Consider the following 18,169-nt stretch of genomic DNA (forward strand, 5'->3'; position numbering starts at 1 on the left):
AGGAGATCAAAGATATTGAATTACCAAAATCTAATATGCAAACAAAATTAAGAGTTAATTGGAGAAACAGACGTCTTTGCTTTTAAAGACTCGTATGTGTGATGTCAGGTAGGAAGACTTCCTGAGATAGAACCCTAACGACCAACCACTGCACCTTGAAATAGCGACATAAAATATGACATTCTTTCTATTTTGCACTAATTATAAAAACAAGATAATGATAGTACTGTATGTAATAGTATATTTAGACTCTCTGTAATTCTAAACATCGGAAAAACCAGCTTAACACTAAATAAAAAATCAAGTGAAGCAAAAAAATCATAATAATCTGCCCAAGTTACAACAATAACACAATAATGCATAGGTTAGCTGTGGACTAGGGAGAAGACATTTTAAGAAAACGCAAGCTTACAAGTTTATGTGAAGTTGTGAAACACTGGAGTGCAAGGAGCAATGTTGTATCAGTACTAAAAGGTTTCACTTTGGTATCGATACTAGCTTTGAACCTCAGTACTGGTACCAGCATGGTTCCGAAGCAAATAACGCATAACTCCAAAAACCCCTGCATTACTTCTGCTTCTCTGATATGCCGAACCATGAATGTCTTGATTACGAGTCAGCAGTTCTTACCGCTGCACCACCAAAGTGGTCCTATTAAGGGCATGTTAATGTCGTACCCTAACGCGAGTTCTTTTTCTGCAGTTATATTCTTGAATAAAAGCGCACTTGTTTTGTTATACTTGTACCTTTTGTGACAGTGTTTATTTGATATTTGGACTTCAGACTTCACATATTACAGTAATCCCTCGCTATATCGCGCTTCGCCTTTCGCGGCTTCACTCTATCGCGGATTTTATATGTAAGCATATTTAAATATATATCGCAGATTTTTTGCTGGTTCGCGGATTTCTGCGGACAATGGGTCTTTTAATTTCTGGTACATGCTTCCTCAGTTGGTTTGCCCAGTTGATTTCATACAAGGGACGCTATTGGCAGATGGCTGAGAAGCTACCCAACTTACTTTTCTCTCTCTCTTGCGCTGACTTTCTCTGATCCTGACGTAGGGGGATTGAGCAGGGGGGCTGTTCGCACACGTAGACAATAGGGACGCTCGTCTAAAAATGCTGAAAGATTATCTTCACGTTGCTACCTTCTGTGCAGCTGCTTCGTGAAGCGACATGCTGCACAGTGCTTCGCATACTTAAAAGCTCGAAGGGCACGTATTGATTTTTGATTGTTTGTTTTTCTCTGCTCCTGATGGAGGGGGTGTGAGCTGCCGCCTTCAACAGCTTTGTGCCGCGGTGCTTCGTATACTTAAAAGGCAAACAGCCCTATTGATTTGTTTGCTTTCCTCTCTCTTTCTGAGTCTCTGCTCCTGACGCGCACTCCTTTGAAGAGGAAGATATGTTTGCATTCTTTTAATTGTGAGACGGAACTGTCATCTCTGTCTTGTCATGGAGCACAGTTTAAACTTTTGAAAAAGAGACAAATGTTTGTTTGCAGTGTTTGAATAACGTTCCTGTCTCTCTACAACCTCCTGTGTTCCTGTGCAAATCTGTGACCCAAGCATGACAATATAAAAATAACCATATAAACATATGGTTTCTACTTCGCGGATTTTCACCTTTCGCGGGGGGCTCTGGAACGCAACCCCCGCGATGGAGGAGGGATTACTGTATACAGTTCATGTCTACATTTTGTCAATTATTACCAAAACATGAAAAACCTTTCTGTTTTAACAATGTGTTTATATAGATTATTGTAGACACGGAACACACACGGAAACGCAAGTATTCCAAATAACGATATATTATTTACCCAATACAACTCCATGCAACTCACACACAGGTAAAAAGACTTTCTGCCCTTTCTGCGTTGGTGGATGTATGGGATAACAGGCTGCTTGCTATTGGTCTTGATCGACACATTTACAACACAAAAGACGCTGATGGAGAGGCGCAGGTTTTTTTGTAGGGTTTGGTAATTCTAGTGTGTATAACTCAGAAAGATGAATGGGGATCACCTTATTAAAGAAATGACCGAGAAACTAATTTTTGTACATGTGTGTTGGTGGATTTAGAAATTGTATTTCACCATTATATAATTTTATGTGGAAGCTACAAAAGCATTTTATTAAATTGACTAATAAAATGTCATTTCTATTAATTTTCAACACATTTTTAATGGTATCACATGAGTTCCATCTTAAAAATGTTAGGAAATGTTAGGAAATTAAGGCGCTTTTTAAATAAACAGGATTCTGAGAAAATAATTCATGCATTTATCTCTAGTAGGATTGACTACTGCAATGCGGTGTTCACTGGATGTTCAAACTGTTCTTTATACAGCCTTCAGTTAATCCAAAATGCGGCTGCAAGAATTATTACAAGAACAAGAAAATACGAACACATAACTCCAGTTCTTAAATCCTTACACTGGCTCCCGGTTAGGTTTAGGGCAGATTTCAAAATCCTTCTTTTAACATATAAAGCATTAAATGGTCGAGGTCCGGCTTACTTGTCTGAACTTATCATGACTTACAAGCCGGAGCGCACATTAAGATCTCAAGATGCCGGTCTGCTTATGATTCCTAGGATTAATAAAATAACAGTGGGAGGTCGAGCTTTTAGTTACAGGGCCCCTAAACTGTGGAATGGTCTGCCTGCTACTATAAGAGATGCCCCTTCAGTCTCAGCTTTTAAATCCCGGCTGAAGACTCACTACTTCAGTTTAGCATATCCTGACTAGAGCTGCTGATTAACTGTACAGACTGCATCTCTGTTGTTAGTCATTAGCACTTAAACATAAGTAACATGACAGTTATAATTGTATAATAACCCTCACTTATTCTGTTTTTCTTCTCGGTACTCAAATGTGGCACTTGGTGCCGCGGCCCACCTGCCAAGTTGTTTTGCCTGCCTAAGCAAAAGTCATCCCAGATGGAGGATCGCAGGAATCGTGGGAAAGAGGGGTCCTTTCATCAGATTGGCTGGCCCAGCACTGTTTCAGCCATGGAATGGCCAAATGGGGGAGGCAGCTTGAAGGATGAGGTCTCCAGGACTCTACACAAATCCAAATCTTATTATGGGATATATCATCTACTGTTAAATTCTGCTCTGTACTTCTAAAATTTATATTTTTTATTTCTTACTATATTGAGAAATTGTTCTGTTCTGTGTACTGCATTGTATTGTATTGACCCCCTTCTTTTGACACCCACTGTACGCCCAACCTACCTGGAAAGGGGTCTCTTTTTGAACTGCCTTTCCCAAGGTTTCTTCCATTTTTTCCCTACAAGGTTTTTTTGGGAGTTTTTCCTTGTCTTCTTAGAGAGTCAAGGCTGGGGGGCTGTCAAGAGGCAGGGCCTGTTAAAGCCCATTGCGGCACTTCCTGTGTGATTTTGGGCTATACAAAAATAAACTGCATTGTATTGTATTGTACCTGAGCTGATGTGCAGATAGATTTAAAAAATCCCTAAAATAGAAAGAAACAGGTAATGGTGTGTGAGGAAAACATTCTGAATTATGTGATATTTACAGTCGAGTTACTCAGAGTGCCTTTATTGTTTTTAGAGATATACTGAAATCTGAAAAAAAATAATGAAAAGTATTTTCTTAAGAATTTCAAATTCATTCATTTTATTACTTTTTTAACTATAATAAAACAAAAACTAATTATTTATGTAAATGTTGACCTTTGAAATTCTTAGAAAAAGCCTAAAAATAAATGAAAAAGACATATTGTTTAATCGGAAATTCATTTGTGTTCTTTGATTCTGGTTATTGATTGCATTTTTAAATGAATTCTTCATAAAAAGAAGAAATGCTGACTGAGTAAACTCATACTTTGCTACATTGTATTTAAATTTGTTTTAAGGCCTATGGTGTATCTCATTAGAACATTCTACTGTTGAGTGGAGCTGTGTGAGTTTAACTGGCTTTTTATAAATTCAGTAGTCATGCTGCTTTGTATGAATATTTGCATGGCTTCTCAGTAACTGGGACTACAGACAAAATATCAGCAAAAATATGGTGCTGTTGAAGAATCAAAGAGGAATGTTAGAAAAAAAAATAGCTAAAGACTAAACAAAAAATATTCAAAAGGCTGTGTAAAAAGGAAATAATGATGCAGTACCAACATATACCAAAAAGCTGAACAACTTATAGCCAGTACTACAAATGGGTATGAAGCTTTGTCGTTGCATGGTTATACACCTTTCCAAATAGGCACTCAATTAAAAGCACAATTCAATAAAATAATAGTTTTGCCTTAACAATTTTAAACCTAAAATCCATTTTTGCTGGTAAAATAATGATATTTCACCCTATCATCAACTGCTTTATGTCTTCTGATTCAGTACAAACTCAGCATTCTAGTCATGCCAGTTAAGGGCAGTATTGCAATGAAATGTAATATATAAAAACAGTGAGAATAAAGGAAGAAAATATGAACAGTGTTTTATTGGAAAAACAACCAACATACTATATACTAAGTAAAACAAACTGAATGGAAAAATAAACAACATACCCTCTTTGATAAAAGTAATTAAAATATCTGTGGTGTTTAAGAACAATCCTGTGTCAACTTTTTGTACCAGCTAAATAAAAAAGAAAATAGAATATCCTTACAAGTAAAAATTCATTGTCAAGTAAAGCAAAATAAAAGTGAACAGTGTTTAATTATACATAAAAGCACAGCTGTATCAGCTTTAAATGTAAAATACAAGCTGGTAAAAAATATCTAGAAGGGATAATTTATTGTTGCTGTAGTCTTCAACAACAAAAAATTAAAGAATGCTTACCCTGAATATCTGAAGCATGCCACCCGTCCAACAAAGGGTAATAATTTGGATCATTGCTGCACCTCAATAATGGATGCATAGCGGCTCTTTATGCACTGCCATTTCTGACAGTCTGATAACCTTTTAATACTCCAATAGCTTGCAAGCAGAAACTGAAGCATATGGAGCTACGGAAGTAAAGGAAAAACTGCAGGAGGTTGTTGAATTAAGTAAAGTGGGTCATGTTTAGAGACTCCTCATTAGATCTGGACACAAGCATTATAACAGGATTTATCAAGAAATGTGTGGGGGAGTGTGTGTCTACGAAAAGAAGATTCACATTTCTGTCATGAAATGAGTAAGGGAGTTGATTGGAAGGTTGTTTTAATTGTTAATCATTTTTAGCACTGCTAATAAAATGCATCAAGCACGTTTGCACCTATTTCTTGTTGTTATGTGTCCTCATTCGCCACAGTCCATTTCGGTCTATGACTATCCATGTCCCGAGTTCAAGGACAAGTATACCATCTGGAGGCAATCTGGGCATCATACAGGTGTACAGTGTACTATATTTGCACTGGTTGCATTGCATCCTGGTATGGCACATGCTTGACTCAGATTTGTAAAGCAATGTAGAAAGTGGTAAAGGCAGCACAGAATGTTATGGACACCCAACTGCCTTCTTTTTAGGACATAGATAACATATGCTGCCTTAAAAGGCAAACAGTGCAATTAAAGGACTGAACCAACTTGTACTGTTGCTTTTCTCACTCCTCCCTTAGCGCAGGTGGTACAGGACCATTCACATTTGCACCACTAGATTCAGAGAAAGTTTCTATACCCAGCTTATAAGGTTACTAAACAGAAAATCATAATAATACATGCTTTATGTGTTCTTGTGTACTCTATATATGCTATTTATTTGTTATAATTTTTTTGTAAATGTGTGTGTCTTTTTGTTGATATTGTACCACTTTAACTATTCTGAGGAGACATGCAAGAAAGAATTTCAATGTGCTATGTAAGCAGGATAATAAATTGGAAGTTGAACTATTTAACACTAGAATTACCAGAGTCTACGAAAAAACTCGTAGATCCGGCCCACCTTAAAACCATTCGCACCTCTCCGCCAGCGTCCTTTGTCCTCTAAATGTGCCGATAAAAACAAGCTGCAAGCAGCTGGCTATTCCATCCCCCCACTGACTTAGAACATCTCCCAGCTCATGCCTTGATTGATTATTTGGGAGTGAAGTGGAGTTTTAGAGTGGAAATAATAGATTGTTATTTGGAACACACGCATTTCATGTGTGTTCTGTTTCTACAGTAATCTGTGTAAACACATTGTTAAAACAGAAACATTTTCATATTTTAGTAATAAATGTTACAAAATGTAGGCATAAACTATAGAAGGTGTGAAGCATGAATTCCAAACATCAAATAAACACTTTCACAAAAGGTTCAAGAACAATGCAACAGCTTCCGTGGTGTAGTGGTAAGATTTGCTGTCTCAGAGCACAGCCAGCTTACTGTCCCTCAGAGACCTGAGTGTGATTCCCCATTGAGGAGAAAGTGCTATTTTTTTTTTCTTTTTAACCTCAAACGGACATAAAATTTATAAATTAGTATGCACTGTCAGTTAATGAGATCATTATATTTCATGTGGGATGCTCCTTTTAAAATATTTTTTAACAATTGAGACTGCAATTAACATGAACAAGTGTCCTTTTAACTGTTATTTTTAAGATCCATAACACACAGACAGAGCACTGCGTAATAGAGAGACAGACAGGCAGAAAAGTCACTAGATATATAAATAAACAGGGAAGGCACATGTACTGAAAGAAAAAAAAGATCAACATGTGCGTTGATCCTGCTGCACTGAATAAGCTCACGCGCTCTAACATCCCCCCCCCACCCCCGATCTGACTCTAAGTAACAGCGCAAGAGCAGACGCAAACCAAGTGTATGTGTGTACTGCATAATATTAACAAAAAGAGCAGCTTACGACTGAAAACGGCAAATATAGGAGTGAGTGGGGATCGAACCGGGGACTCTTGATCACACTTGGTTTGCGTCTGTACTTGTGCTGTTACTTAGAGTCAGATCGGGGGGTTGGGGGGGGGGGATGTTAGAGTGTGTGAGCTTATTAAGTGCTGCAGGATCAATGCACATGTTGATCTTTTTTTTCTTTTTGTAATAGCGCCAGCATAAATCCACACCCAATCTGACGCTGTTCGTTTTCAAATAATATTGCATTAGTGCAATGATGTTTTCACGTACATTGTCTCTTTCTTTCAGGTGTGTAATAGAAACCACAGCATAGAGAGAAGCGTGTACATTGTAACAGGTACAAAAGTTGTAAATGTAGGAAAGACGATCCTTGCGTGTGTGTGAACAGTTAACATTTGAATCTGATGATTACATATATCGCTGAAGTTACTGCTCTGTACTATTCTATCCTCTGCATGTCCTGGAGTACAAAAGAAACAGCATACAGCAACATGTGGGGACTGGCAAGATCGGGGAAAAAAAACACGCGGTCACTGATTACAAACCGCAAGATGTTATACGAATGAATATGAATAATATGAATAATGTTGCATCCGTGCATCCGTGCCGTATGTATCGTGATCGTGATTTAGAGAGAATAAAAGTTAAAAAAACGTTAACTTTTACAAGTCCTATAAATGCACACCGTGTGTTACAGACGCAAACCAAATGTATGTGTGTACTGTATAATATTAACAAAAAGAGCAGCTCACTACTGAAAATGGCAAATATAGGAGTAAGTGGGGATCAAACCGGGGACTCTTGATTACAAGTCAGCAAATCTTATCACTATGCCACTGAAGCTGTTGTCTCTTCCTTGAACCATTTGTGAAAGTGTTTACTTGATCTTTGGACTTCAGGCTTCATACATTATATAGTTTATGCATACATTTTGTCATTTACTACTAAAATATGAAAAACATTTCTGTTTTAAAAATGTGTTTACACAGATTACTGTAGAAACAGAACACACATGAAATGCGTGTGTTCCAAATAACGATCTATTATTTCCATTCTAAAACTCCAGCAGTTTACTCACTCCCAGATAATCAAACAAGGCATGAGCTGGGAAAACTTAGTGAACGTTCTGCTACGGTGGGGGGATGGAATAGCTGGCTGCTTGCTGCTCGTCTTAATCAGCACATTTAGAAGACAAAAGACGCTGGTAGAGAGGTGAGAATGGTTTTAAGGTGGGCTGGATCTACGAGTTTTTTCGTAGACTCTGGTAATTCTAGTGTTAAACCAATACATGTTTAATCTCAAGGGGAACTTCAGATATATACAGCAGCCGAAACATAAAAAAGGTTTCAACTCACAGGACAAAAAATGCAATCAATAATAGGTAAATAAGTAATAAGAAATAATTATAAATATATATTGTGCAAAAATAGCAAAATGAATACACGCGAACTTAAGAGAGTATTAGGACTAAGTCTGGGATGTCAGGAGGAATCATTGAATTGCCTGAAAGCAGTGGGCAGAAAAGATCACTAGAGATGCTTCCTAGCACACCATAGTGGAATGAGACTGTGGCTAAAATCACTCAAAAAGAGCACTTCCTGGAGGAGATGGAGTGAATTTTTCATGATGCTGTCCAACTTTGCCACAACAGCTTCCAGTGTGTCCAGTGATGAAGCAGGCTTTCCTGATAGCTTTGTTCAGGCATTTTGTGTTGTTTGAGCTCATTTGCTTCCCCAGGAGACTGCAGAGTAGTACAATACACTGGATACTACAGACTGGTAAAGTATTTCCAGCAGCTTGGTGCATACATCAAAAGACCTGAGTCACCTAAGGAAGTACAGCCTGGTCTGACACTTCTTGGACAGTGTGACTGTGTTGTCAGACCAGTCCTGTTTGCTGTTTTTGTGAACCCTCAGGCTCTGTACCATTTCTACTTTCTCCGTCTCAATGGTGACTGGCCTCAGAGGCTATTTGGCATACTAAAAGTCCACCACCAACTCTATTATTTTTGTTGTTATACTATTGGAACCTTTCTTTTCTATACACTTTAAGTAAAACTGTTATAAGCATTTTGTTTGCTCAATGTATTGATGCAATACTGGGTTCAAATATTTTATTTTGTTAAAAAATAGTAAAGAACTTATATATACCAGTGATTTACTATTTTACTGCTTTCCAGGCTTGAAAACGTAAAATATTATTCTGAAACTTGTTTTGTTGTGTGTGCTGTTTTATGATCTTCATGGACTGGTAAAAAACATACATGATTTCCTTCTAGATCTCTGTAACATCTGCACCATTTTTTGTTTTACAAAGATCAAGTAACTGCACAAATTCATAGTAAAAAATAAAGCAGAGAAAATAACAGAAATACAGGAAATATCTTTAATCACAGCTATTTCACTAAAAGCACAGCACAGAAACTAGCCAGGATGCATAGAGACTGAATCCTTACAGAGTTAAAGTAGCTGCAGCTCTGTGAAAAAAATAAGTTTGTTGACACAAGTTGGGATGGGCCAGCTACAAAAACGTCAAGAGTAAAGACTACAGCTGCTTAGGATGAGAACTATGTGTCTGTACAGATAAAGGGAGCACAGTGGCTTCCATTTAGCTAAGGGATTGTAGAATGCACATAAAAATAAAAAAAGAAAGACTGCTGAATTGCCAAAGATGGCTTATTGGCTGTCTGCATAGGCAAAATAATATAGTAGCTATGAGCTTGCAGGGTAGCTGACTGCATGAACAGGATGGAGTAATGGAGTAGTCATGGTGTTTTGGGTTATGTTCACCAGAGTCAAAAGACAGATGAGCAAAGATAAAGAGACAGACCACTCATGGCATTTGCCCAATTAGAATGTAAAAGTATTGTGCTCATGATGGCACAAGCTTAGCGCCACAGCAAAGCAGCATGTGGCCATGCTTAACATACAATGTAACAAAAATCAGGAAACAAAGAGGTAAAAACCAAAACAAAGATCATAAATTAAAGATAACTGCTGCACAAAAAAGGAAAATGGTGCAAAAATGAATGCAGCATTACCAAAATTTTTAATATTTGACGGTAATTTGCATTAGGATATAGTTGCATTAGTCATGGACAACTTGTTGATGCAGAGGAAGCAGAGAGCAAACTTTTAAAATGTTGTTTGACTAAGTTTGTTTTTGACTGGTTTCCATTATCATACCTGGATAATAAGAGGACCTGACAGATACATTTTCAAGAATGTGGAAAAGGTTTATTTAGATGCAATTAGATAGTAGTATGCCCAGCAATGGTGAATATTTTGAAAGATCTATTTGATTTTTTTTTCCACTCTCTTTAATTTCTAGTTTTTAAACAAGGTTAGATCCATAATGGCAGAAAACTAAGATTCCAATAAATATAAAACACAGGAGGTATATGGTGTACTGTGTTTGCCTGAGGGAGATAATATATCATTCCCTTTAGTTTTTATATCAATAATTAATGGCTGTTTTGATATTCTAAAATATTTAATAAAGTGTTTTTGTAAGAAGCTACAGATTTGTGGACAATGTGAAAAGGGGTTATGATACAGATATCTACTTCTGATTTAGATGTCATATAAAAAGATACGGGGCAGTCAGGAATGGGCCACTGCTCTTCTTAATGAATATAAATGAGTTAGATAAAGCCATGACAGGGTAGTGAAAGCAAGATTATAAAAAAATATCCAGAAAACAAGTAAATCCACATAGAGCAAGTATTCTCTAAATACTATTTCAAGGGAATAAATTTGTTTTTGATATTTCGAAGAAACATTACACATACAGATTTTGTAGATAAATGTGATATATGTGGAACACTGGAAAATGAAGTTTATATTGTATGTAGTGTTAGAAAAGGCTACAGTTGTGACAGAGTCAATGACTGAGGGGTGGTAGCACACACTTTTTTGAAACAAATGACACTTTACTATATTTGTCAAAAATAAGACTTTCAACATTCTTTTATAAAGACATATATAAGTATTCTTACATTTGTCTTAGTATGAATGAGTGTGGGTATCTTCCCACCGCAGAGGCACAAGAGGAATGATCTGTGTTAGCATGTATCAAAGGCATTACACATTGCAAGCGGTGGATAAACTTCATATTTTAAGTAAAAAACGTTTATACACATTTTAAAACATACTTAAAAAATATGGTAATGAAAGTACTTTAAGCACACAAGGGAACATATGTCAGAACTTTAAAGAATTACTCTTTCTATGTACTTGCACTATCTAGATTTAACCCATGTGACATGAAAAAGTGAGTTATGTTCCTGTTCATGAGAAACCTGTTGACAGAAAATGCCATCTTTAAACTTAAGCCAACATGGCTTTACTAAGGAAGCTTGGAAAAAAAAATCCCCTCCCAACAGGAAATGTAAGCACATACAAACAAATACTGGCATAAGTACATTTACTGTACATTGTGTACAAAAAAAAATAAAATGTGCAAGCAAATTGTACAGACAGTACAATAATGACTGAATCTTTCAGGTGGAGTCTTTAAACACCTTAATGGGGCCATTCTTTACAGGAATCAGTTATTTTAGGGCAACCTACAGTAACTCATCAGGTCATCAGGCTTTTCTTTCTTCTTTGACACTGGAGAAGTTGTCCTGCAGTGTAGCTTGTGGTTCTGTTTTCAGGGAAATTACTATCAGGGTGCATAACCTGTGTTTATTCATGGTGAAATGTCCACTGCTAGCCCTGTCCTCACTGACATATTCTTTATAAAAATAAATTATATGAAGATTAGATATATATATACAGGTCAAATTTCATTACAACAAATATTGTTACAATGAAATTTTCATTACAACGAATTATTTTTACGGTCCCAACAGTTTCCCCATAAGACAGAGTCTATAAAAATCTTGTTACTACAAAATACATTCAGCGGACACTTTCATTACAGCAAAGTGCCCAAAAGACCTTGAAATGCCTGAATGAATCATCCACAGAGCAGTTAGTTCTGTGGTCGCAGCTCAGTTGTGTACAACGATCCACGAACATAAACATTGTAAATTTTTCTCTTTCTTCAAACTTTCCTCATACTGTTTTTTTTTGCTATGTTTGTTTTCTGTGGTTTTCATTGATACTTTTTGCTTATTGCTTGTCAACATTTGAAAAACATCCATTAGAATTCATCTCATTGTCACCCTCCTATAGAAATGGCAGACACGAAAAAATGACAACAGTTCACATTACAAAAAAAATTTGAAATTTTTGCCGATCTCGATTCCAGCAAAAAGAAAAAAGAGATTGGAATTGAATTTGGAATTTCGCCACTGACATTGCCAAACTTCTTGAAAGACAAAAATAGAAGAAAAATCTTGGGTTGCAAACCTTGGGCCTCAGAGCAAACATACAGTATGAGAACTGCTGCATTTGAAGATGTCAGAAAAGCAGTTTTTTATGTGGTTTAGTGATGCTCATTCAAGAAACATTCCTATTAGTGGGCCACTCATTCAAGAAAAAGCAAAGTCACTGTCTATCTCCTTGGGCCACGAGGATTCTACTGCCAGCTGGGGTTTGCTAATTCGCTTTCGGGATTCTTTTGGAATTGCAGCCAAAGCAATCTGTGGAGAAGAATCTGCAGTTCCAATTGAAAAAGCAAACAAATGGCGTGCAGGTGAAATCAGGAAAATCATTTCTGCTTATGAACCTGAAGACATCTACAATGCTGATGAGACTGGAATATTCTACCAGCTGCTACCACATCGCACTTTAGCCCTCAAAGGTGATCCATGCCAAAGAGGAACAAAATCTAAACAAAGGTTGACAGCTCTGCTTTCCTGCAGTTCATCTTTCAGCCACAAAGGTATTCTTCTCATCATTGGCAAGTTGACCAATCCTCTGTGTTTTAAGCATATTACATTCCTTCCCTGTGAGTATAAAGCAAACCAGTGAGTTTGGATTACTCAAGACATTTTGGGAAACTGGCTGCGGCAACTTGACAAAGATATGAAGAAGAAGAAAAGGAAGATTCTGCTTCTGATTGATAACTGTGCTGCCCACAGCATGCTTCCACATTTAGATAATGTTCATGTTGAGTTCCTCCCTCCCAATTGCATGGCAGTGCTTTAATTGTTACATTTGGGCATCATTCACACCCTGAAAGTGTATTATCGCACGGAACTACTAAGACAAATTCTCGTCAGTATAACTGGAGGAAATGAAAATTAACGTGAAAGAAGCTATTGAAATGATTGCAAATCCCTGAAATTTGACATACATACACACACACACATATATATATATCTTCTTACATAATACGCTACCGTGAACTATGAATGCTCAAGTCAAGTGTATTCACTGCACATTATCGTGCAGTGCACTGTTACTGGTATATATATATATATATATTATTGTGGAGGACAGCCAGGGTCCATGCCTGGCCAGGACGGCCCTTCTACTTATGTTCCGGGGGAGCAGCCATGGACTCCTCAATACCTCCCCCGGGATGCTTGGTGGCAGCCTCCCTGGTTAATGATGATGCCTCAGTTTCCCACAGGGTTTCATGGGAGATGGAGTTCTTCCCAACCCAGTGGGGACCTGGGATGGCTGCCAGGGGGCGAGGCGGAGATAGTTAAGTCCAGCTGGGCTAATCATTGGGCCCACACGGGAGTGTAAGTAGGAACAGGTGAGCAAGCACCAAGAGCACTCCTGGGAGGGCCATAAAAGAAGCCAGCAACCACCACTCAGGGCCAGGAAGAGGACAAGGTGCCTGAGAGGAGTGGTGGTGCCAAAAGAAGGATTGCTGTCTTGATAAAGAGGTACTTTGGGACTGTGTTATACCTGTGGGGTTCACAGAGAAGACATGCCCCACAGGTGAAGAAAAAGATTCATTTGTGTTTATTGCATTAAGTGCCCCACGGCTGAAGAGAAAATAAAAAGATTTGTGTTCAATTTATACGTGCCTCAGTGTGAATCTGTGCCGGGTCGGACGCTTATGTAGCGCCTTATTCACAATATATATATATATATATATATATATATATATATATATATATATATATATTGTGGTGGACGGCTGGGGATCCTGCTCAGCGAGGACGCCTGGAAGGCGGAAGGACAGGGAGAGGGACAATACCTTCGCCGGGCCACGAGAGGGCAGTCGTCCTTAGAAGCTCAACCCTGTTGGAGCCCGTGGCCACCGCCAGGGGGTGCCCAGAGGATGATTATAGAGCCTTGGACTGCAGCACTTCCGCCACACCCGGAGCTTATACCTTGTGCTTCTAAAGCAGACCTCTAATACACTCACCATGCTTGCATGTTTAACAGTATATTGTGACATGTCTGGCTAAGCTTTTGTTCTCTAGATCCAGTTTAGGTACAGAGAAAACACACTTTCACACAGACAGTACTTGGAGAAATGCTTGATCTGCTGAAGTCATGCACAAGTGTTATATCTTACAGTAACAAAAAAACATTTATAAATGATAATTTGACTAAAGACAATAGTTCTTCCCCAACTGAAGTTCTTGCGTCTTGCTGACTTTTCATGGCGCTTATGATCCCACTCCTCTGCAGGGAGACCGCTCTAAAAAAGGAGCATTTGAATTGTTTAATTTCGGGAAGTCATAAGTGGACTTATATGCCATTGAAAATTAATTAAGTTTGACTTTTGTTTTGAAAGACTCCAAGGACTGTGTATACAAGTTTAAGAATAAATAGTGCATTTATAGTACCCTTTAAATTTTCTTTCGGCAACTCTGAACCTAATATATGACTACATACAAACACCTGATAAAGGCAACATTGCAAAAATATTGTTTTTAAACATTTTTTCTGTTTTAAATGCACACAGACACACATACATATATGTATATATACATACAGTATATACAACTGAGAAGTATCTGAAGTGCTGTTTCAAATAATGTGACCGCTTTCTTTGTAGTTGCATTCCAATTGTATAAAATAACTTAAATAGGGCATAATTCATTCTTTGCTGCAGGTTCTTCTTTTGTCTTTTATTATCTGGGTACATTTTCTATTGCATCTGCCATCATGACATGCCTGTGTTCTAATGGCAGGTTTTTAGTGAAGTTAACCTTTTCAAATAATACCCATTGCCCAGTTTCAGTGCTGTAATCACTTTGTATTGTTTTACTGTCCTCACAGGTGGCGCAGTGGTAGTGCTGCTGCTTTGCAGTAAGGAGACTGTGGAAGATTGTGGGTTCGCTTCCCGGTTCCTCCCTGTGTGGATAGCGCTTTGAGTACTGAGAAAAGCGCTATATAAATGTAATGAATTATTATTAATGAATTATTAACTGAATTGAAAGCATTTTGCTTTGACACTAAGTAAAATGTAAGCAAACTACAATTACATAAAACGGTACTGTTTCAATTGTCCTAATTATCAAACGGTCTTTTGTGAGGCTCACTGAACTCCCAGTTTGTCTTACGATGACCAGTGCAGGAGGAAGGCTATTGCTCCAGTGTGGGGTTGCATCTGTTCCTTTAGTTTTCGGACCTACATTGAACTATCGCATGATCCTTAACCCTTTAACCGCCAACTCCCTAAATATTCCCCACGCCAGGCGAAATCTGAACAATTTTCGTTTTTTTTACTTTTTTACATTTTTTTTACATTTTTTACATTTATTCAAGCAGTATTGACCACTAAATGTTGTGCAAGTTCTAGAAATGGGCAAACACATAATAAAACACAAAATGTACCTTTTCTCAGGCTTCTGGATTTATTGTCAACTACAAAAACGGAACAGTCAAAAGTAATTCAAAAGTCAAAAGTAGTTCAGTCAATCATAGTTTCATTCCCAGTATTTGAGTTTGCTGTGCCACAGGCCAAAGCAGGGAACTGCACAAAGTCCTGGATTGCTGGGACACTTTGAGCAGAAGGTCTTGACGTCTCTACGCTGACCCTTCTTTGAACAGACATGACAGCGTTTTTCTGAAAGTCCAAAGTCCTTACATTCATCTGGCAACACTGCTGAAATACTACTCATAGGATCCTCTTTGCCAGTGTATACACGAAATCTATAAATGTAACCTGAATTCTCAGCTAAGCAAAACATCTTGATACCAAACCGTGCCCTTTTCAATGGTAGATACTGTCGAAACTGTAAGCGGCCCTTCCACGACAATAAACTTTCATCAACTGCAACTGACGGTCCTGGCATGTAGGGCAACTGAAATGCTTCAAATAAATGATCAATCAAAGGACGTAGCTTGAACAAGTGGTCGTGGTTTGGATCTTTCTTATCTGGCTCGTTTCTGTTGTCATTCAAATAAAAGAATTTCAGCAGCAAAGAGAATCGGTTACGTGTCATGACAGCTGCAAAAATAGGTGTTGCATACATAGGATCTGTAGACCAGTACATCTCAATATCTGGTTTTCTGATTATTCCCATCAACATCAAAATCCCAATGAATTTTTTCATTTCGTTTTCATCAGTGTCAAACCAAGCACGAACACGGGAATGTGGAGGTAAATTGGGATTTTTCTCAATAAACTGTGCTGCATATAGATTTGTCTGATGAACAAAATGTCTGATCAAATCAGGTGACACAAACAGCTCATAAAACTGCTCAGCAGTGTAATTGTTTACATCAACAATAAAGCCACACGTTCCCTCAAACGAATGCAGAAAAGGTAGTTCACCACGGGCAGCAGCCCAGCTGAGATGCTGGGGATACACCCACTCAGCGCCGTCATCCGATGCGTCTTCATTCACAGTATCATGCAGCGCACGTTGCTGCTCATCACTGTCGCTAAAATCTTCTTCAGAACTGCTACAATCATGATCAGAACTGTCCAAAATCGCCTGCAAAGCCTCACTTGAAGTCAGTTTACGTTTCGCCATATTCACAGCTGTTACATGCGAATCACGTCACATGACCGGCCAAAACAACCACAGACTTGTCGAAATACAACGTAGTAATAATACCCACGCCAAACCGTCAGTTATACTACTTGCCAGGCATTCATATAACCACAGGCAAATGTGCCGGATTATTCCGGCAGTATGGCGTTAGCAATAAAACAACGGTGCCGGATATATCCGGCAGAGGGCGGTTAAGGGGTTAATGTACTGAGTTACTTTACACAAAACAAGATAAAGGGGTGCAAGCCTCAAAATATTCAAAACCAGACCATTACTCACCAGGTGTGAAATCCAAAAGAATTATTCACTGTAGGAAGCTAGAGCCCAAACTCAACAGCCAGGTTTCATGGCCTGCACATGCCCAAAATGGGACACAGACTATTAATGTTCAAGCTTTCTTTTAAATGTTCAAGAAATCCCTCAAGGGAGAAGGAACTATGAAATCTCTGTTGAAAAAGGCAAATCTTGATAAATGAGTTTATATTAACAAAAAGAAGAACATAAAAAGCAAGGTAAGAAAAAGAGCAAAAAATAGTCAGAAAAGGGTAATGTTAAAAGGTAATCTAAGGTGCAAAAGCCCCAATATAAAAACTGAAGGCAAAACCTACAAAAAACAGAGACAAAGATGCTGAAACCTGATAATCCAGAAAAGCACTTGCAACTCTCCAAAACTCAATGAACCTTTGAGGATCCCTGAGTGGTAATTTGATTGGTAAAAACTTGATTTTAAGGGAACAGGGCACATAACACAACATATTAAAAACACAACAAATAAAACAAAGTAATGGTCAACACATAATGACAAAAACATGAATAATAATATAATATGCAAAGTAATATCTACCAAAACATAAATATAACAGGATCAAAATTTACATAAGCCATGGATAAAATCCTGCCTATGCCTTAATACTTGACAATAAAGAATGACCCAAAGCAACTTATACAAATCATTGATAACTGACAAAATTCTTCCCTAATGTCAGATTACAGTTTCTCATTCCCAAATTCCTTTCCTCATTTATTGTTCTGTCCAAGGGACTGTCACTTGATCTGGAGACTACTGCTGTTTACTTGGTTTGTTGAAAGACACCTTGGTGAGCATTGCTGGTGCAAATTCTTTATACTACTGCTCTTACTTGAAACAGATATCCAGACATCTTTCTTACTGGTTAAATTGACAAGATTTAATTTGAACAATTTGTGTGTGTGTATATCTCAGGGTATTACTTAAACTCCACTGATTTGAGGACTGTGCATGTCGTCATCACTCTCACATAATGGTTTGGTTTCTGGGTTCCAGGTGATGTGTAGTTTTATCACCCTCTCTTCACTTTTTTATTTATGTCTCATAACGGTTGCTTTCTCATATGTACCATTAGCCTCTCTGCTGCAAATTGTCTTAGTGTAAAATATTCAGTTGAGGCACATGGCAAGGTACCAAACCTGTGTATGTTTTTTGTTTCAGTACATTCTTAGTTTTTATGACTGGGATTGCTGTATGCAGACTCAGTTGT

The sequence above is a fragment of the Erpetoichthys calabaricus genome, chromosome 6 (genome assembly GCF_900747795.2).
Source record: "Erpetoichthys calabaricus chromosome 6, fErpCal1.3, whole genome shotgun sequence".
Classification (NCBI taxonomy): domain Eukaryota; kingdom Metazoa; phylum Chordata; class Cladistia; order Polypteriformes; family Polypteridae; genus Erpetoichthys; species Erpetoichthys calabaricus.